Genomic DNA, 23,596 nt, shown 5'->3' on the forward strand with positions numbered 1-23,596 from the left:
ACTTTGGAATTAGACCTGACTCTTTTGGATATTTAGGGAATATCTTTTAGAGATACCAAGAAGGAGGCATGTGATAAATTTCTTGAGGATGAATCTTTTGTAAAACTCTCAGCCTTCCTTCAATTGGTGTGGAAGATGAAGATAGATGAATATAAGAGGAGAAGTGTTGAAAGAATTGCCCAAAGGCCATATAGGTCTGACTAGGAAAATCAGGAAGAAGTAAAGAGTGAAATGATGGAGGAATTTAAAGGAATCACTGCAGATGAAGGTAGGATGATTGTAAACTAGGATGGTATTTTAATTCTACTAGAGTGTGACATAGTTGATGCAGTGGCTTTTGATATGATCAGAAAATAAAAAAGACCAACAATTCAATTCAGAAGAATAAGCAAGGTTGGCATTAAAAGGATCAAAATTTAAAGATGATTATGAAACCTTAGAGATATGGTCACTAGAATAGGGGCCTAGGATGATTGATATAAATGATATAAATCCAAACTTGGAAGGAAGCCTCATTGTAAAGAGAGCCTTTGATACATCAAATGTTGAGGCCTCAAAATTAGTTGTTGATGTGGCCAAATTGGTAGATGAAACTTCATAAAGGGAGGCTAAACAAAAGTAGGAACTAATGAAGAAATTTGAGAATCTTTTTAATGATTATAATGTAGTTCAACAAAGATGTATGGAACTGGAGACTAAGATTGAGCTCCTTGAGTAGAAATAGGTAGGAGCACCCTCTTCAGTTCTTAGAATCACATCAGTCCCATCAACATCTAGGTCTCCACTAGTTTCACATATAGAGGCATTCGACCAGTTTGATAGTGAGACTAATACTCCAATCACACCAATAGTGTCATATGTTGATGAATAACCTAAGCCTACTAGATCTAATGACCCAACAAGAGCTAAATTTTTTGAGAGAATCAATGAGTTAGAACAAAAGCTAAAAGAGTCAAAAAATCAGTCTGCTAGTAAGAAAAGAGAGATATTTAGCTCTGTGTTGAGTCATTTGAATGAGAAAGTAGACAGTAGATTAAATGGCATTCATTCTTTATATTCTTTATTGTTTAATGCTATTCAAAGTTTTGAAAAAGATAAAGAGGTGGAAATCTTTTTGTTTACAAAGTGGTTACAAAGGGGGAACAAGGTCAAAATAATGTCAATGGCTTCCAAGTACCATGTTGAAAGGCCACCTACACTTCAACCAACCTATTTGTTGGCAAAATCAATGTAGGAAGCTCAAGTGTTGCCAGATAGTATAAAAATAAAAATAGGAGAGTTGATGAGAAACTTTAGTGAATTGAATGAAATTCTTTTTCCGGGTATTAAGGATGAAAATGAGGCAATCAAGCCTTTACAACTTTAGAAAGAAGAGGCAGAAAGAGTCATCAACACTCAGGTGGGCTTGATTTGTGATGAGTTAGATACTGCCATGATGGAAGATAGCATGGACAAGATAAAATGCATAAGAACATTTTTTGAATCTTTTGAAAGAGAGGAAAATCAAGTGGCAGTTAAGTATACTCCATACAAGGAAAAAGTCAATGAGGTTATGAGTTTCAAATGGCTGTCAGATGAGGAATATGTTGAATGGAGTAATACTTATTTAAAGGAAGAATGAGGATATCAAATAGTTATCTAGCTATGTGATGTGGCAGTCTGGCGGGCGGTTTTGATTCTTTGCAGCATTCACTTTTTGGATGTGAGCAATAAAAAGGTGGGACCATTTCAGATCTTCATTGACAACAACAAAAGGGAAGAAAAGGTTTTTAAAGTGCTCTGATGAATCAGTTGCAGATATTTGGTCTTGGTTGTGACCTTCCTTAATTGGAATATTTTGTAACTGAATTATGGGTAACTAGTCACTTTTGAATGACAGGTGTCTCCTCTAGCCCATAGCTTGTTTTCTCCCTTATTTTTGTAAAAGGGAATTCAAGGCCAAGAGACAAGGTTTTGAATTTGTTCTCTATACTTAGTTTTCTCTAAATTTCAGAGTCATAGGTTCTTGTAGAAAATTCTAGGTAAAAAAGAGAAAGTTGTAAAGATTTTGTAGAGAGAAATAGAATGAGTCTTGTGTCATATCTTATGTAGGTTTTGAATGACTAAATTGTATACTGTTTTATGACAGTTATAGTATTTGAATAAACTAAATAGAATCCAAGTTTATTTCTCTTCAATGTGTGATTCTGCTATCTTTTGAATGAAAGTGAATCAAGGATTTCTTTCTTTCAGTACATTGTTGTGATGTATGTGATTTATGTTTATGCTTTGATCCAAGGGATCAATTAAATACTTGAACAAAATTGTAGACTGCTAGAACTTGTGCAGGGATTTAGATAAGTAGATTGGGCTTGGGTTGTAATTGAGATGCATTGTAAGGAAATGTATTCTTAGATCAGTATGCTATCATATGAATTCTGCTATAATTCACTTTATATTTCATGAATTTGACTCTCGAATAGAATAAGGCACTCGTCATAGCTCGTTTCAAATCTTTATAGTCTAGTTGTGCTCATTTTGTATGTATTTGTTACACATTGTTGATTATCAGAATACTTTTCATTTTATGTATGTTATTGTATGTTTTTGCCATCTCATGTTCCGTGTAGGTTGAGGATCACTGAAGGATTTTCCATCCTTGAACATTCTCCCTATTGTTGAGCTTGTATATGAGATATTCTGCTTAATTTTGGTGAAAATTGTAAGTATGGCACAAAGATTATAATTTCACCAAGGGACCACCCTCCCAGGTTTTGTAGAGCCTAAAATATAGAAGGATTATTTGAATCCTTGTCATATGTTGGTCCAAGTTCTTGGAGATATTGATAGTTGGAGTTGGCTTCTCCCTAGATAACCCAAAGAATCAACTTGATTTCTGCCTCTTGCAGTGTAAACCCCATTTTTGGGGCACCAATAAAAATGACGACTCTGCTGGGGAGTAATATATAATTGCAATCAGTGGTGTCATCCATTTGGGAAATTGCATTGAGGTTAAATTGTGTTTCTGTGATTTAACGTTTGAGCCCGTATTTTTGTGTTTCTAGTTTATGTTCTCTATTGTAAGGGGTGTTCTATATTTTCACAATAAAGGCATTCTTATTTTGTGAACAAGAATTACAAATCTCTTTCAAAGACTATTGAATACTGTTTTATTTGGTATCCTAGAGTAATTTGGGTGGCGACTCTGATGTCTCTATGCAAGTTCGTATATTTTGAAGATTTAATAATTTTATAATAAGTTTTTGAAGATTTTGTCACTATGAGTAAGTCTAAGAATACTAGAGGTTACATGAGGTTAAATCCTAATGAAAAACTAGAAGAGCTTCCTGGAGCTCCGTAGAGGAGTGGAGTAAGAAGAAATGCAGAAAAAAGCCTACTCCCTCATCATGGAAACTGAAGCATAAGAACACAAGTAAGTCATCTTTTCATCCTATTCCTGAAATTCATGAAACTTCTTCTAAGAGTTATGAGTCAGACAACTTAGGATTTTTTGACTCTTTATTTAACACACCTATACAAGAAGAAGTACAACAACAAAATAAGGAAGTTACTCAGGTTCAATATTCAGAAAAAAGAAGAGGTCGGAGTAGAAGTAGAAGTTATCATAGTAGTACTATTGGTGTACCTCCTCCTCCTGGCCTCACAATAGAATTTCCTTATAATATTGAGCCAATTCAGGAACAAAGGGATGCAAACCTAATAGATTTAGGTGATACTTCTGGATCTCAAATAACTCTGCCAGATCCTGAAGAGGTTTTTGGAGACATGGATATATTGAAAAGGGAACTCCAAGAACAAATGTATCTGAGAAAGAAAAAAGAAAAAGAGAAGGAATCTGAGGTTATAAATGTTGTGATAGAGGGATTTTTTAATTAGGCAATTGGCTACACTCAAAGCTTTGAATCAAGAAAAAGCTAAGCCTAATGTTGAGGGTCCTATTTTAAGACAAGTCTTAGGCAGGAAATCTGAACATGTTGTATAATAAAAATCTAAGAGCCATGTTGATAGCCAAAATTTAGTAGATCCCAGTCAACCACATGCCTAGATCCCCAAATTAAATTAGGATAAAGGGAAGAAAAAGGTATCTAGTGTTAAAATAAATGATCAAAATCTTCAACTATCTAGGATCTAAGTCATGGATTGTCTCAAGTTGACATTGAATTGAAAAAGGCTAGGATAGAGAGTGAAACTATTGCAAAAGAGTTAAAAAGATTTGAGATGGAAGCTTCAATCGCATAAATGAAGAGGAAAATTGATTTCCTTAAATTATCGTCATTAAATAATGCTTTATTTACTATTGGCCCATCTAATATTCAAGATGTTATTAATTTTGTCCCTACAACATCACAAAATGCCAGTGCAAGTGTTCTTGTCCAAAGTTGTCAAGGTATTTAGAGTATTGAAGTTATAGTCACTAGGCAGGAGGGCCAAACAACAACTCAGAACAGTAGTCAGTCCCAAGTTTCTAAAGTACCTATTGGAGTTATTGTTGGGGCTAGCACTGGAATAAAAATCACTGGAACTAGTGCTACAACCAATGTTGTAGGACAAGTTGCTGTTGGGTAGTTCCAGAGAAGACCTATCCATTTAGAAAGGTATGGGCTATTGTGTTTTGATAGTATACTAGGATAGCCTAACGTAGTCCCAAATGAATTGAGGGACAAGATCAATAAGTTTGCAGGAAATAATGCTATCACTGGTGAAGAACATCTGAGAGATTTCACAGATAAGTTAAATTAATATGAAGTAGAACATGAGGATATTGTCATGAAACTTTTTATACAATATCTTACTGAAGATGCTAGGGATTGGTATAGAGGGTTACCAACTGCAAGCATCAATTCCTAGGAAGAATTTGAAAGGAGTTTCAAAGAGCAGTATGGTGACAAAACTAATGCTAGTTTTATGTTGAATGAGTTTAACAGTATCAAGAAGTTACCAAATGAAGTTGTCACTGATTTTAATATCAGATTCCAAAAGGCTATGCACAAATTATTTCATATTCTAAGGTTAGATGAAAATGTTTGTCTAACTACATATGTAAATGTATTTGATGCAAAGATGGCGTATATCCTTAGGGATAATATACTTAGAATCTGAGAGATGGATTTAGGATAGCCATAAATGTTGAAGGAAATAGGAGAGTTTTAGGTAAGCTTGAGAGAAGAGAGGATTCTAGGTTCTCCAAGAGTGCAAAAGATAAGGCAGAGAATCCTTTGGGATCAAAACCAAAAGAAGAAGATAAATGGGACAAGGTTCTCAATGCCTTGAAGGATCTTAAATTAACTGTTGTAAAAAATGATAAGGGTCCTACACCAGAAAAGCATCAGTTTAATAAATTTAACAAACCTCCAAGACTGCAAGATTATCCTTACAACACAAATTGGAAGGATGAAAATCCAGTGCAGCAACAACAAAAGAATAAGCAGGAGCCACAAACTCCTGGTCCATTGTAGAAACACATAGTGAATGTTGTTGAGGATACACCTTGGTGTGTCACCTATCAATCTCCTCATTCATCTGAGTATTGTGGTGTTGCATAATTCATTTCTTCCAAAGGTGAGATAGAAGAAAAAGAAGAAGAAAATTTTGAGGATGACAATGTTGATTGGCTTATCACTACTTCCTTCTTGGGAGGAGCATAATACTTTTCTGATACTAAGACTCAGGACTTGAATGTAGATCATCAAAGGCAAAGAAGTGAGTCATACTACTAGCAAGTTTTTTCTGATGATGAGTTATATGTTGATAATCAAATGTGTAACATTGAACAAGGAGAAGATGATTCTTGAGAAGACCTTTAGATTGAGAGATTTCCAGAATAATAACTACTGTGATGGCTCAAGTCAAAAGTAATTATCAATTGAGAAACAGAACAATTGGTGAAGATCAAGGCAAGCCTTCTAGCCTATTTATCAAACAGATGAAAAATAAAGTTAAGGAGGTCAAAGAAGACAAACCAAAGAAGGATGCAATCAAGATCAAGGAGGTCAAGAGAAAAGAGTGGGCTAAGAAGGTTGAACTTATAAAGCCCAATGAGGACACTACTTCACCCAAAGTGAAGACAAAGATAGTTGCAAAGTTTGCCTTGCCTATTGGAGAGGACCTAAAGCAGAAATAAAAACATTGAAAGCAATAGGCTGAAGAAAAATGAAAAGAAATCAGGCATGTCTCTTGAATTTCCAGATTATACACATGTTGATATGCTTCAGTTATTTTCTTAAATTATAGTCAAAGTTCCTTTACAAGAAATGTTAAGAATAGATGAAGATAAGGAGAAATCTATGGCCTAGGTTAAGGGTGTTTCTTCTCTTACTAAGATGGAACACAAGAGTGTTTCTCATGATGTAAAGGAAAAAGTAAGTAAAAATGAGACAAAGTATAAATAATTAGAGGGATTGATTTCTCAGATTCCCCAAATCTATCTTGAAGACACAATAGATGAGAGCTTGGAGAATGCCAATCCATTCTTTTTGGGTGTTATTATAAATGGAGCGGTGTTATAGAATTGTATGATTGATTCTGGAGCCTCAAACAATGTCATGTCAGTGAGGATAACGCAAGCTATGGGTTTGAATGTAGATACTCCTCAGGGAAGATGTTGTGCTATGGATTCAAGAGAAGTACCTATGATAGGTACTATAAGGGCATTGCCTTATAAACTCACAGCTTACCCAGAGAAGAAGTTAACCATGAGTGTTCTAGTTGTGTATATCCCACCTCATTACGGGATGTTGCTATCAAGGAAGTGGAGTGCTTCTATGGGAGGAAGTTTTCAATGTGATTTATCTTATCCAACCTTTTGTATTGATGGTAAGAATGTAAAAATTGATAGACAGTCAAGAGTGCCATATATGATGGTGCATAAGGACCCTGATGAAGACATGACATGTTTCAAAGATATAGACATCAATGCATTTAGGATTAATGGAGAAGAGAGAACAACTTGCACCACTGGAAAGGGAAGTAGAGGAATCATCAGGTGATTATAGTTTATGGACAATGTATTTTGATGGAGATAGCTCTAAAGAAGGCTTCGGTGCAGGTGTATTATTCATCTCACCGAATGGAAAGACTTAAGTTTTCTTGTACTCTGTCTTTTGCATGTACAAATAATGTGGCAGATTATGAGGCATTATTATTAGGTTTGAGATTAGCTAAAAAACATGGGATAAAGAGTCTCAAAGTTACTGGAGATTCTAAATTAGTCATATCCCAAATTAGGTCAAAATATACATCAAAAAATAAAAGGTTGAAGCATTATAGGAATGTTGTGTGGGATGAGATTGAGAGTTTTGATGCATTTAGTATTGACTGGAAAGAGAGAATCCATAACCGGATGGAAGACTTGCTAGCTAACATTGCTTTAAGGCCAAAAGATATAAATTTTGTAGGAATCTCAAAAATTGAGGTTAAAACCAGGCCTTCAATCCCTAAAAAACATTGAAAGTTGGCAAGTTTTAAATGATGATGATGATATCTTCAAGTTCCTAACTTGTGTAGAACAATATGAAGGTCGGGAGATTGATTTTGGTGCATTTGTAGAAATAAAGGATGGAAAGGAAACAATATTTGCAAATGAGGTAATTCAATTAAAGACAAATAAGATTCCCAAAGGCTTGGTTGTATTAGAAAGGGTGTTTGAAAATTAGGATAAGGAAAAGATTTCTACTACTACCCCCATCTTGAGGATTTAGAAGAAATTAAACTTGGAATAGAGGGGCCCCAAAAAGGGTGTACATTGGAAAGAAGATGTTAACAAAGGTAAGGAAAATGCTGATTGATTTATTAAAAGAAAATATTGGCATGTATTTTCTTGGTCGTATGATGATCTAAAATCTTATAAGGAAGACTTGTTTCACCATGAAATCCCTTTGAAGGAAGGTGCTAAGCCTTTTAGACAAAAGAAAAGGCCAATTAATCCAACCTTGGCACCCAAGATGCAATAATAATTGGTTGAGCTAAGGGATGCTAGAATCATCAAGCCTATTAGACACTCATCATGGGTGTCTAACTTGGTAGTTGTGAGAAAGAAGAATGGAGATATCAGATTGTGTGTTGATTTTAGGAATCTGAATATATCTTCATTGAAAGACAATTATCCATTGCCTAATATGGAGGCAATGTTGCAGAGAGTCACGGGTTGTGAGCTCTTGTCTATTATGGATGGTTTTTCAGGTTACAACCAGGTAATGGTTAAAGAATCAGAGTAGTTCAAGATAGCATTTACTACGTCACGAGGGAATTATGTTTATGTAAGAATGCCATTTGGATTGATATACATAGGGGCAACTTTACAAAGAGCTATGGATGTTGCATTTTCTGATATTATAAATGTGTTCTTGGTTGTATATCAGGATGATTGAACAACATATTCTAAGAAGGAAGGTGATCACTGTGATCATCTTGAAAAAATATTTAACAGGGCTATTGAGTATGGAATATCTTTGAACCCAAAGAAATGTGCCTTTGGGATGACCAGGGTAAAATTGTTGGGTCACATTTTTTTAAAAGATGGTGTGAGGATTGATCTAGAAAGGTTAGTAGAAATTGATAGTCCCCCAACCCAAGACAATGAAAGGTATCCATTCTTTCTTTGCAAAGATTAATTTCCTCAGAAGTTTTGTTACTAACTTTACAGAAATCAGTAGACCTATTCCTAAGTTGTTAAAAAAGGGTGCAAAGTTGGAGTGGGAAGGAGAGCCAACCAAGGCATTCCAATAAATCAAACAGGCTATTCAAAATGCACCTATCTTGAAAACACTCGATTACAACAAACCTATGTAAATATTTTCATTTGCATCTTTTCATACTATTGCTACAGTCTTGTTACAAAAGAACTCAGAGGGTTTTGAACAACCCATAGAATTTTTTAGTAAATCTTTGCAAGCTACAGAGTTGAATTATGACATAAATGAAAAATAGGATTATGCACTAGTAAAGGTAGCGAAGAATTTTAGGAGTTACCTAATGGGAGTAATAGTGGTTGCATATGTGCTGAGTGTTGCAGTCAAAGACATCTTCAAATAGTAGGAAGTATCCAAGAGGAGATGTAGATGGATCAATAAGATCCAACAATTCAATATTGACATCCAAATCACTAAGATAGTGAGGGGACAAGGATTGGCCAAATTAATGGCTCAAAGCAACTTGGATGCAAATCATATAAATGTTACAGAGGAAGAACACATAGCTTATCTCAGTGATATGGATAACTATGAATGGTATTTGGACATAATATGCTATTTACAAAAGATGAAATGTATAGAAGGCATGAGTAACAAAAAAAGAGGGCATTGAAGTTGCATGCCATAAAGTACATTATTGTTAATGACAAACTCTAGTGAAGGAGCAATGATGGTGTCATATTGAAATGTGTCAACCAAGATAAGGCTCATAAATTATTGACAAAAATGCATAGTGTGGTTTGTGGAGGGTATTATATGGCCAAAACAACTGCACATTAAATATTGAGAGTTGGGTTTTGGTCACCAATAATTTTCAAATATACACTTTAGTTAGTTAGAAAATGTGATCCATGCTAGAGATTTTCTAGGAAGTTGAAATTTTCAATAAATTTTCCATTGAAACCTGTAAGTGTGCAGACACTATTTCAACAGTGGGGGTATAGACTTTATTGGACAAATAGCATGTAAATCCAGTGGTGGTCACTCATGGATCTTAGTGGCCACGGATTATTTTACTAAGTGGGTTGAATCTATACCAACTAGGAGGACAACAAGTAAGGTGGTGATTTATTTTATCATTGATAATACATTGACTAGATTTGGATGTCCAGAGAGAATAATCTTTGACAATGCTATGAGTTTTAGATTAGAGGAATATGAATATTTTTGCAGTAAATATGGTATCCAAATCTCATATTCATCACCCTACAGCCCCCAAGCAAAAAGATATTGATGAAAATCATCAAAAAATTCCTAGACAAAAATAAGAAAGCCTAGGATTCAAAGCTGAAATTGGTAGTTTGGGCAGACAGGGTGGCAATTTAAAAAAAAATAGGATGTGCTCCTTTTGACTTGGTATATGTATACATGCAAGGTTTCCCCAAAATAATCTAATGCAGATGTATAAGTTTGTCCAAACATATGATGATTATATAGATGATGATATGCAGCTGAGGATAGAAGCTTTGATAGAGCTAGATGAAACTAGAAGAGAAGCTAGTACTAGAAATGCAAAATTGCAAATGCAAGTAAAAAACTTGTATGATAAAAGAACAGTTGCAAGAAATGTTTAGATTGATGACTTGTTTCTAATGTGAAATTCCTGGATAGAAGATAAAGGAAAACATGGCAAATTTGATGTCATTTGGCTTGGTCCATATTTGATCCAAGGCAAGTAGGGAGAAGATTCATATTTTCTCCAAGATATAAGTGGTGAAATTATTGAATTGCCTATTCATGGACAATTATTGAAGCCCTAATTTTCTTAAAAGTAGTTCTTTTTCATGAATATTAGATTAGGTTTTGTATATAAGTAGAATAAGTTTTCTTTCTTATTTTATTTTCCCTATCTAGGTAGCTTCCATTTTTGGTTTTCTCTATGAATCGTCTACTCCACCAAAGATTTAGGATTCTCGCATCATCCCTGAGTGATGATCATTCCCAACTAGAGCCACTGATAGTCCTAAAAATGACCTAGTGAAAATCTTCATGCCTCAGGCAAAATGCTGGTCATTTCTGGATAAATTTTGTGTTGTCATATGCTCCAAGCTTAGGGTTAAAACCCCTAAACTTGGTAGAATTTTGCATTACCTTTTTCACTTAAGTCTAAGGGTTCTAATAATGTTGGTGGGGCCTGTTTTGTGTCCTAGGTGATAATTTGTTTAGCGGTTCTTGTTTTTCCTAAGTCTATGTTTTATTTCTCCTAGGTGGGTTCCATTTTAATATTTCATCGACTGCATAAAATTTTCCTAAGTCTGACCTTAAGTATTGTTGCCAATATCTTTGTGATAACAGTCGGCTACTAAATTTTCCTACTATTTGCACATGTGTTAATGGATGGAGATATTTTAATCTTGATCAAAATATGCTCAGTCATTAAATGGGTAAAGAAGGCAGACACCACGGTTAGCAAGATAAATCTTGAACAGATCTGATGGCTCTCGCTACCCCGCAATTGAACATGCTCGGGGAATAATGATCGCGACATCACAAGATGATGTCATGTGTCTAGGGCGGACTGAGATAAGCCAAATCATGGGCATCGCTAATGACAATGAAGAGGATGATGAGTTGGAGGTGTTGTGTCATGCTTTTGATATATCCACTTATGATAAGAGATGGTCAATGTCTGATTGACTAGTATGAATCATGTGATACAACATCATGGAGAGAATCAACGGTCTAGTTTCAAACTTGGTCAAAATATGATTTCAATCTGTTTACCTCTCATGCAAGCAGTAATGGTGGACATGACATTGACTCTTGGTTCTAGAATGATAATAAAAGACTTTGCAAAATCATTCTTGACTCACAAAGCAATTTTAGGAGAAGAAAGCTATACTTGAGGAAATCCATGACCATCAAGTTGAAAGAAGAATAATGCAACAACTTACACCCATCACACCTGAAGAAGCAACCCCAATTCATTAGATGAGGATGAAACAAATAGGCTCCTCTACTCCACCTCATAGAATAGATGGGCTAGAAGAAAGTAGACCTAGCTATGTGCCCTCTCCAAAGGGTGGTGTTGTGATAAAAAGAATAAGAGATGAGGTAAGTAGTGAAGAAGGGAGTGATAGTGGTAGTGACAGTGGCAAGTTGGTGAGAAGGAATGGAAATAAAATAATGAAGGTAGAGCCAGCCCCAAAGGTGCAAGTAAGACCTGTAAAAGGGTTGAATATCATAGATCTTGAAGATTCAGACAAGAGTCCCTCACCACCACATGTATGTTTTTCACCTCCAAGACAAAATGAAGAACAAAGAGAAGAGCAACATATGGAGGACCAATAGGAGTAGGATACCATTAAAATTACAAATGTAGAGATGCAGATTGGTATTCCTCTTGTGCCACCCATGCTGGAATTAGACCTAACACTTTTGGATATTCAGGGAAGAGCTTTAAGAGATTCCAGGAAGGAGGCATCTGATAAATTTATTGAGGATGAAGCTTTTGTAAAAATGTTGGCCTTCCTTCAATTGGTGTGGAAATGAAGATAGATGAATATAAGAGGAAAAGTGTTGAAAGAATTGCCCAAAGGCCAGACAGGTCTGACCAGGAAAATCCAGAAGGAGTCAAGAGTGAAATGATGGAGGAATTTAAAGGAATAACTATTTATGAATGTAGGATGATTGTAAATCAGGTCGGTATATTAATTCTATAAAAGTCAGAAATAGCTCATGTAGTGAATTTTTTATGTGATCAGAAAATCAAAAGAACAACATTTTAGTTCAAAAGAAGAAGCAAGGTTGGCATTAAAAGGATCATAATTTGTAGATGATTATGCAACCTTAGCAATATGGTCACTAGAATAGGGGCCTAGGCGGCAGATATAAATGACATAAATCCAAACTTGAAAGGAAGCCTCATTGTAAAGAGATCCTCTGATACATAAAATGTCGAGGCCTCAAAATTAGTTGCTGATGTAGCCAAATTGGCCCATGAAACTTCAAAAAGGGAGGCTAAAGAAAAGAAAGAACTAATGAAGAAATTTGAGAAGCTTTTTAAAGATTACAATGCAGTTCAATAGAGATGTGTGGAACTGTAGACTAAGGTTGAGCTCCTTGAGCAGAAATAGGTAGGAGCACCCTCTTTAGTTCTTGCAATCACAACAAACCCATCAACATCCAGGTCTCCACCGGTTTCACATATAGATGCATCAATCCAATTTGACAATGAGACTAACACTCCAATCACACCAATAGTGCCATATGTTGATGAAGAACATGAGCCCGCTAGATCTATTGACCCAACAAGAGCTCAAATTTTGGAGAGAATCAATAAGTTAGAACAGAAGCTAAAAGAGTCAGAAAATCAATCTACCAGTAAGCAAAGAGAGATAGTTAGCTCTGTAGTGACTCATTTGAATGAGAAAGTAGACAGTAGATTAAATAGTATTCATTCTTTATATTATTTATTGTTTAATACTATTCAAAGTATTGACAAAGATAAAGAGGTGGTAATCCCTTTGTTTACAAAGTGGTTACAAAGGTGGAACAAGCTCAGAATAATGTCAATGGCTTCCAAGTATCTGTTGGCATTTTTGATGATGATGTTATGATTGTCATTGATGGACACACACTTTCTTTGAGATCACTTTTTGTATGTATGAGTTATGCTCAATTGGTATTTGTTCCAAACCGGTATCATGTATTATAGTCTTTAGACTATCGGTATTTTGCAAAAAGTGTTTATTGATATCAAGCAGTATGAAGACCTCAAGTGGTTTGAGGATCCCAAAATGGTACGATGGAACAAAGCGGTTATTATCATTTTTCCTAGTCTTCATTTTTGACAAACTGGTAACTGGTAAAATGTGTGAACCGGTAATCGGTAAAATATGTGAACCAGTAATAGGTAAATATATGAACCGGTATTACTCTGTGATGAGTTACCAACCGGTATTATTTTTGTGATGAGTTATCAACCACCGACACTTTGGCAACAATTCTATTTCATATTACCAAATGTGTCCAGATGCACTGAACCTAGGAACTTGCAATGTAGTCCTATTGGACCGACATGAAATCAGATTCCTTTATAAGGACATCATGTCTAGGGTTTCAGTAGTTGTCAGAGTTGTTAGGGTTTTAGGTGGTTGGTGAGGTTTTGTATGTACGATCACAGAAGAAGATTAGGTTTGTGTGAAGAAATAGAGTGTGGAGATTTTGAAGACTGAAGTAATGTTGAAATGCATTAACAATGAGCTATCAAGGATCTAACCAAGCATATTGTGCTAATATTTAGATCACTCACTTGTTGATTACTCACATCTTTGACAAGTTTGAAACCCTTAACTGGGTAGGCCTAGCAAAGCCCTTGTAAATCCTCTAACAAGGTGGTTCACAACTGTGGATCTGAAATCCTCTCACAAGGTAGTCTTTAATCGGACTTATCTCCTAACAAAGATTGAGATTCCTAACAGGATCTGTTCTGGTAAAGAACATTTTATGACCTTAACCGGTCTGGTTACTATTCTACAGATAGTTACTTGTGAGTTTCATCTCACCATGGTTTTTCCCATTTGGGTTTCCACGTCAAAATCTATTGTGTTATGGTGATTGTACTTTTGTGGGTGAATACCTTATTTGTTGTTTGGTTTGCATTTGTGTTAACCGGTTTGCTAGTAAAACTGTTATACTGGTTTACTACTAAACTGTTTAAGTGTTTGAGTTAAGTATTTTTTGGTATACTAATTCACCCCCCCCCTCTTAGTATTCATCAATATCATGCTGAAAGACCACCTACACTTCAACCCACCTATTTGTTGGTAAAATCAATATAGGAAGCCCAAGTGCTGCCTAACAATATAGAAATAAAAATAAGAGAGTTGATGAGAACCTTTAGTGAATTGAATGAAATTCTTTTTTTGGGTATTGAGGACGAAAATGGGGCAATCAAGCCTTTACAACTCTAGAAAGATGAGGTAGAAAGAGTCATCAACACTCAAGTGGACTTGATTTGTGATGAGTTAGATACCCCCATGCTGGAAGATAGCATGAACAAGATAATTGTTGGCAAATGCACACTCCAATGAGATATTGTAGGTGATTGAAGGTTTTGTCATTGATGGCAACCTTACAATCATATGACACCGGCAAGACAATTTACCAAAACCAACAAAGACAGACTCTACACTGGCACAGAGACCTCTGACAGTAAAAGGAAGCATACTGACATAGAAGCCGACATGAATTTTGTTTCTAATATATTTTGTTAATTATTTAAAAATCATTGTAAGCCAACTTGGCAAGTTGTAAAATGACTCATATATATAAGAGATCATTGTAGAACATTTTGTAATATATGGAAGAAAATATATAGGCAAAATAAGGCAGACCTATTATGCGAATTATAGGTTAAGGGTTTATGTATGAAGCAAAGCTATAAATCGGTACTGGATCTGGCATAGTAGATGCTATCTTAAAGCAATACAAGACATTGGATTTATATAATCCATTTTGTAGGTCAGTGAGACTTCCCATTTTGTAATTGAGCAGTGAGCTCTAGGCACTTGGCCTTCCTGCATGTGCAGGCCCCTCTTGTAGTAGTAATATTCTCGTATTGGCTAGTAAGTGAGTATTGTGGGTCACAAATCCCATCGAGATTTTTCCCACACTAGGTTTCCTCATTAAACTACTATGTTATGGTGTGTTTTTCATGTGGTTGTTGTTATCTCTATTTATTGCATTACTTTCTATTTACCATTATACAGTATTGATATGCTCTACATGTTTTAAGTTAAGAAAATCTTATAACCGGTTAGATATTGATTCACCCCCCCCTCTCAATATCTGTGGGAATCCTAACAATTGGTATCTGAGCTTGGTCCTCTATTTTCACAAGAATAATAGTTTGAGGAAGATCTTGACACCGGTAGAGATGGAAAACTTGATGAAGCAATTAGAAGTAGCTCTCTCAGACTATGATGTAGAAAAATTGAAAAATATCAAACTTGAAGATGATCTAAAAGCTGCACAGGATATTATTCAAGCACTTCAAGAAAATCTTACTATCACAAGAAATAAGAGAAGAGAACTTTGTGAAAAAATGCAAATAAGAATGATGAAAAGGAAACTCTTAGTGATCTGATGAATAAGCTAAAACAAGAAAACATGACAACAAAGAATGAGATGCAGGATATGACTATGAGATTTTGTAAAGAAATTGAAGATAGGAAGAAGAATGAAGATTTGACTAGAAGATTAAGTGATTCTACAAATGAAAACACAAGACTTAGTTATGAAAATGATATGTTGAAGACAGATCTGATGCATGCACAAAATAACTCAAATGAACTCATGGGACAGAAAGGTATATTGGAAAGAGAACTGGATACTGCAAATCAACACAAAGAAAAATTCAAGAAAAGCTCAGAAGAACTTGGTGACTTGTTGAAGAATCAGAAACCTAATGGTGACACTAATGGTCTTGGCTTTGAAGGTGGTGAAAGCTCCGGTACTGCAAACACACGGGATCAAGACAAACCGGTAAGACAACCTACTACTTATAAATTTAATGGAATATGCTTTAACTATAAAAAGTATGGTCATAGAGCAAATGAATGTAGATATAGAAATTATCAAAGCATAAATACAACCACCGGTCAATGTTCAAAATGCAACAAAATTGGTCATAATTCAGAGAATTGCAGAATGAATGTAAGATGTTATGTTTGTGGAAGATTTGGACACTTATCTAATCAATGCAGAACACAAACTGGCATACGATATGGGAAAGCTATCCAGAAAAATAATGTGACTTGTTATGCCTGTAACAAGATTGGACATATTGCAAAATTTTGTAGAAGCAAGTCCTCATCGGTAAATAACAAAGGTCCTAGTTTGAAAGGTAAAGAAAAGGTTGAAGAAGTTAAGTAGGAATTCTCAAAACAATGGATCAGGAAATCAATTCTAAATGGTGATATGAACACTCCTCCACCGGCAGAACAGAGTAACACTCCACCGACAGAAGAGAGTAACACTCCACTGGCAAGAGACTCTTCATCTAACAAAAGAAAATTCCCTTGAGGGTTTAGCAATCAAATGTGAAACATGCTATTATTCCCTCGGTTGATGGTGAGAAGTTGAAATTACTTCTATACCGGCAGATAAGCTAAGTCATTACTTAACCAGCAAGCATTAAATGTGGTGGTTGGCAAAATTAACATTATAAATCAAGTGTTTTGGCTCCAATTTCATTTCATCGAGCATTCAAATATTCAAAGAGCATGAAAATTCCTGAGCAAAGGCATTTCAAGCAAAGAAGTGAAGCAATTTAGCAAGCAATCATTCCTAAGGCAGGCAAAGGTATGTATAATCATGGCTTCTTCATCTGTTCCTGAATTCATAGAAAACCCTACTGTAGTCGAAGTGATTAAATGCCCTAGACCTGTATTCTAGTTAGTTCCTGAGATTGCCAAGAAAGATGATAATGTTGGTGCATTTTCTCAAATCCCCAAAGGAGTAGTTTTTACAGAAGACCCTAGAATGTACATACATTTTCATGTAGAAGAATTAGGTGATGAGGAAATCAAGAGCATGTATAAGACTGTAATTTGTGATGATTCTGGTAATGTGAGACCTGAACACAAAATAGTTGAAACCCTAGGATTCACTGAAATTCTCAGTATTTTGGATTTGCATAAAGATGTTATAAGGATAGTTCTAAGCAGGGTTCATGGTGAATTCTTCTGGTTAGACTCAGTTCACAAAATTACAAAAGAGGTAGTAAAAGTTGTGACAGGGTTACCTTCCACCGGTAACAGGCCTGATAAGACAAAGAAGGTCTCAAATGACCTAGTGATTAACCTAACAAGTGCAACATCTGATAAGAGATCTTTAAGAGTAAATGATGTAACCGACATCAATGTCAGATTCATTAGCATGATTTTAGGCTACAAAACCACACATGCAAATAGGTTAAATTCAATCTCTAGCCTATGCATAAAGAGTGCTTATGATATGATTAAAGATAATGCAAAAATAGATGTGTGTGAATGGTTGAAAGATGAACTTATTGACAATCTTCAAAGGATAAAGAAAGAAACAAAGGAGACATTCAGATTTGGAAACCTACTTGTCTGTTTAATGCTACACATAAAAAAACAAGTGCCTAATATTGGTATCAAAAATCTTGGTTTTGACATACCGGTAGGAAAACAATTGTCTGATTTACTAAACAACATGGGAGATCACAGAGAGAAGATTATAAATGAGTACTTTCAGGCATTAAAGGCCTAGATGAATACCAGAGTTAGATTATCACAAGAAATTGTAAATAAGTATAAGGATGAAATATGCTTTGTTATTAAGAAGGATGAGATTTGGATGGAGGCAGTTATCCCAAGAACCATTTGGGTTACTGAAATAGGTTATGAAAATGATGACCACATAATTGAAACATATGCAAAAGCCCTCCTGGAAGCACCCAAGGAGCCTAAAGAAGAGGTATTTGGTAGTGCTGAGACTATTGAAAATCAAATCCAATCAAAGAAAAGGGTAAAGAAGGTGGAAGCAATAGTTAGAAGAGGATCTAGACAAGCTAAAGCTATCAAAGAAGATGTACTTAAGCAAACTGGTATTACTGAAGATGAGTTAGAAGCACAACAACCAGAAACTCACCTTTCACTAGTTGCAACCTCTTCAGAAAGTGATATGCCAGCTGAATTTAAAAGAGTTGTGAGAAAAAGGGAACCTTCACCGGTATCTACACCTTCTCCTAGAAGAACCAGATAGAAACAATAGGCAGTAAGGCCCCTAGCTAGAAAATTAAGTTCAAAGAAGAAGTTAACACCCAAGAAGAAGACTCAACAAACCATTGCTCCAATTGACAAACTTCTAGATGAAATTACAGAGGATGGAAAGCTGAAAAACATCAATAAATTATATGATTTATTATCAGTTGATGACAAGGAGAAAGTTGAAAATAGTATAATTCTACACTTGGACATTTACAAGAAATTTCTAATGCAAGTTGTAAATGAATTATCAGCATAACTGTTTAAAAGACTTGAAGCTAGAAGGCAAGCTATTGTAGAGCTTGATAAGAAAATGAAAATTGAAAAACTACTTGTTGTTTATCCTGTCAACTCACCAAAAGAGATAGATGATCTGATCTCTGAGGCTAACTGGTCAGTATTTTCAACTGCACACTGACATGTAGCACTTATGGTTGGTAGAGTGAATGAGGTAGTAGAGGAAACTGCTAATGCATGGGACATATTCCTTGTAGAGAAGGAAAAGCAGGAAGAATATAGAAACCCTAAACCCATCAAAGTATATCACAAGGATAAGGATAAAGGAAAAGGCAAGGTTGGTGGACCACCTAGCATAAAAATAAAAGATAACTTATCCCCACCGCCTCTGGATACTCCATTGGTATTTACCACTGACAATCAACTAGCTAGTGAGAGTATGGACATACCACAAGAGGACACCAGTCCCAATTCTGAGGTGTTATAAATAGTGGACATTGACACACAAAAAGTCAATATTGTGGTAGATAAGGATACAATTGGGAAAATGGATATGGTTAATGAGCCATCGGTAATAGATAGTACAAAAGGTAAACAGGTAGAGCAACAGGCTCCATCACAACAATAGGTTCATACAGAGACAGTGCCACCGGCATCAGCTGAGCAATCCAAACCTTTTCTTAAATAAATGGAAACACAAACTGACCTACTAGAGGTCACCACAAGCAAGGAATTTGCTCCCATCGGCAGAATATAGATTGTTGGCGCATAAAATGCATAATTCAAATCAACTAATGTAATAGAAGTTCTTTTGGATTCCATTAAGAAGATAACAGATTGTAGCTCACAAGCATACAAGGCAATACATGATACCATTCCAATTTTGAAAATGATAGCACCTAAATGTAATGTAGATAATAAAGATTATTTGAGTCATCTTGACACTTTGTCTAAGTATATTACTGACAACACTGTGATAGTTGAACAAATAAAAGAGGAAGCATTCAAGGAGAGACTAGAGAAAGAAAAATAGAAATTCTTTGAGGAGGAAATAAAGAAGTGTACAAGGCAATTTGACACACTTTTATCGGAACTGTGTAGAACATTGAAGGAATTTAAAACTTTGTACAGGGATACATGTAAAACTAACTTTCTGATAGTTGATATAGACAAGAAGATCAGCAAGATATAGGAGGAAATAAATCAACTAGCTGATAACTTCATTAATTCATTTGATTCATTATCAATTTTTGAGCAGAAAATAATAGGTTTTGAGGAAGAACTACTAAAGTTGGAAAGAGAGAAAGAAAGAATAAATGGAGACTTAGTCCAAAATTGGACTACCTAGCCTCCTTAAGAAAAGAAATATCTGATGCTTTGATTCAAGGACAGAAAACACCGGCAGAGAAAATGCAACGCCTCACCAGTACAGTTCAGATGACTGGGGCCACAATAAAAGATAGCAAAAAGTTCATTGAGAGCCTGAATCTGTTTTGGCAGATCTTTTTTAGATTGTAACCAACCGGTTACAAGGATGAAATAGGAAACCACACTCAATTGACACTTTGACAACCTTTGTCATTGATGCTAAAGGGGGAGTAGTGGAATGAGAAAAATAACCAGTAAATGACTCATCAGCTCAGGGGGAGCACATGTTCTTTTGGTACACAAATTTTTCGTAAGAGAATTCCGACAAACTCTTTTGGATAACAATTTTTGGATTTTTCTCATGAGTGTTGCCATCAATGCCAAAGGGGGAGATTGTTGGAAAATGCACACTCCAATGAGATATTGTAGGTGATTGAAGGTTTTGTCATTGATGGAAACCTTACAATCCTATGACACTGGCAAGACAATTTACTAGCACCAGCAAAGACAGACTCTACACTAGCACAGAGATCACCAACAGTAAAAGGAAGCATATCGGCACAAAAGCCGACAAGAATTTTGTTTGAAATATATTTTGTTAATTATTGTAAAATCATTGTAAGCTGACTTGGAAATTTGTATAATGACTCATATATATAAGAGATCATTGTAGAAAATTTTGTAATACATGGAAGAAAATATATAGGCAAAATAAGGCAGACCTATTATGCGAATTATAGGTTAAGGGTTTATGTATGAAGTAGAGCTATAAACCGATACTGGATCTGGCATAGTAGATGCTATCTTGAAGCAGTACAAGACATTGGATTTATATAATCCTTTTTTAAGTCGGTGAGACTTCCCATTTTGTAGTTGAGTAGTGAGCTCTAGGCACTTGGCCTTCCTGCATGTGCAGGCCCCTCTTGTAGCAGTAACATTCTCTTATTGGCTAGTAAGTGAATATTGTGGGTCATAAATCCCATCAAGGTTTTTCCCACAATGGGTTTCCTTGTTAAACTACTGTGTTATGGTGTGTTTTTCATGTGGTTGCTATTATCTCTATTTATTGCATTACTTTCTGTTTACCGGTATACAGTATTGATATGCTCTACATGTTTTAAGTTAAGAAAATCTCATAACCGGTTAGATACTCATTCACCCCCCCCTCTCAGTATTTGTGGGAATCATAACAATAATATGCACAAGAACATTTTGTGAATCTTTTGAAAGGGAGGAAAATCAAGTGGTAGTTAAATATACTCCATACAGGGAAAAAGTTGATGAGGTTATAAGTGTCAAATGGCCGTTAGATGAGGAATATGTTGAATGTAGTAATACTTATTTAAAAGAGGAATGAGGACATCAAATAGTTATCTAACTATGTGATGTGATAATCTGGTAGACGATTTTGATTCTTTGCAGTATTCACTTTTTAGACATGAGCAGAAAAAAGGTAGGCCCATTTCAGATCTTCATTGACAACAACAAAAGGGAAGAAAAGGTTCATAAAAGGTTATGATGAATCAGTTGCAGATATTTAGTCTTGGTTGTAACATTCCTTAAGTGGAATACTTTGTAATTGAATTATGGGTAACCGGTCACTTTTGAATGATAGGTGTCTCCTCTGGCTCATAGCTTGTTTGCTCCCTTATTTCTATAAAAGGGAATTCAAGGCCAAGAGACAAGGTTCCAAATTTGATCTCTGTACTTAGTTTTCTCTAAAATTCAGAGTCATAGGTTCCGATAGAAAATTCTAGGTGAGAAAGAGAAAGTTGTAAATATTTTGCAGAGCAAAATAGAATGAGTCTTGTGTCATATCTTATGTTGGTTTTGAATGACTGAATTGTACACTGTTTTATGGCAGTTATAGCATTTGAATAAATGAAATAGAATCCAAGTTTATTTCTCTCCAATGTTTGATTCTTCTATCTTTTAAACGAAAGTGAATCAAGGATTTATTTCTTTTCACACATTGTTGTGATTTATGTTTATGCTTTGATCTAAGGGATCAATTAAATGCTAGAACAAAATTGTTGAGTGGTATAACTTGTACAGGGATTTAGATAAGTAGTTTGGGCTTGAGTTATAATTGATATGCATTGTAAGGCAATGTATTCTTAGATCAGTATGCTATCATATGAATTTTACTATAATTCACTTTATATTTCATGAATTTGACTCCCAAATAGAATAAGGCACTGGTCACAGTATTAATCCTATGAGGATCTGAATAATACTGAGAGGGGGGTGAAGAAGTATTAATACCAACTGAAACTTTAAACCAAAAACAAACTTATATCAGATCTAAAACCACTTATGAATATATATCAACTTCTTTTATCCAATCTAACAACCTCTTTATCAGATTTGCTAACACATTAATCAATACATTTACCACATCTATCAATTCTTTGACCACTTAAGAAATCATATAGATTTCCATTAGTTACCAACTTATTATCCTCATCTATCATATCAAACACTTTCTCTACCAACTTTTATAAGTACCGATTAACCTTTGATAAACCTTTGATAAAACATCATATCCGATGTACTCAGAAATAGTGCATGAAATGAAACATAAACAAGAACATCACATGAAAAGTATTCCACACATGAACACCATAATTTTTTGACGTGGAAACCCAAATACGGAAAAACCACAGTGGGAGTTGACACCCACAAATATTTGTAATCTTTTGAAGTATTCCTTGTTAGGAGCTTACAATTGATAAACCTAGAGGATCCAGTTAATACTAAGAGGGGTGTTAATCAATATTAACAAAAATTGAAACTTTCAATACCAAAACAGACTTATCTCAGATCTTAAAACATTTAACACTTAAACCAAATCTTCATAACAGATTTCCTTATCAGATCTAGATAATCATTTCCTCTTATGCAAACTTATTAATCAGATCAACCATCAATTCAATATTAGATCAACAAACTTAGTTACCAACTTATTAACTGATCAAAATTCTTCATCAATCATATAATCACCAATACCGATAACCACTTTAAGATCTCTGATAAACAAACATAAACTATCTTTGCGGGTTATTAGAAATAAAATATGAACATCACAAGAAAATCATACCAAACATGAACACCATCTTTTTAACGTGGAAACCCAAATAAGGAAAAACCATAGTGGGAATTGGTACCAACAAATATTTTTCACTCTTTTGGAATGCACCATGTTAGGAGCCAAGCCCAGTTAAAAGCTTACAATGATGCCCTGTTAGGAGCAGCCCTGTTAGGAGTCCCCTGGTTAAGGGATTTACCTCAACCCTATTAGAAGCTTTGATATGTTATGATACACCTCGCAAGAGGATTTAGAACTCAGATATTGAGTCACCCTATTAGGGGATTTTAAAATGTGAGGCCTGTTAGGACCTACCTGATTAAGGAATTTTATCTGTTATAATTGTTAGAGAACAAGAGTGAATGATCTTTGTATAGAACTCTACTACTTGCTTGATCAGATCCAATTAAGTTCTAAATCTGCATCTCTCTGGCATATCTTCTCAAAGACACTCATTTGGATTCTCACACTTCACAAAA

This window comes from Cryptomeria japonica, chromosome 10, assembly GCF_030272615.1.
Source record: "Cryptomeria japonica chromosome 10, Sugi_1.0, whole genome shotgun sequence".
In the NCBI taxonomy this organism is placed as follows: domain Eukaryota; kingdom Viridiplantae; phylum Streptophyta; class Pinopsida; order Cupressales; family Cupressaceae; genus Cryptomeria; species Cryptomeria japonica.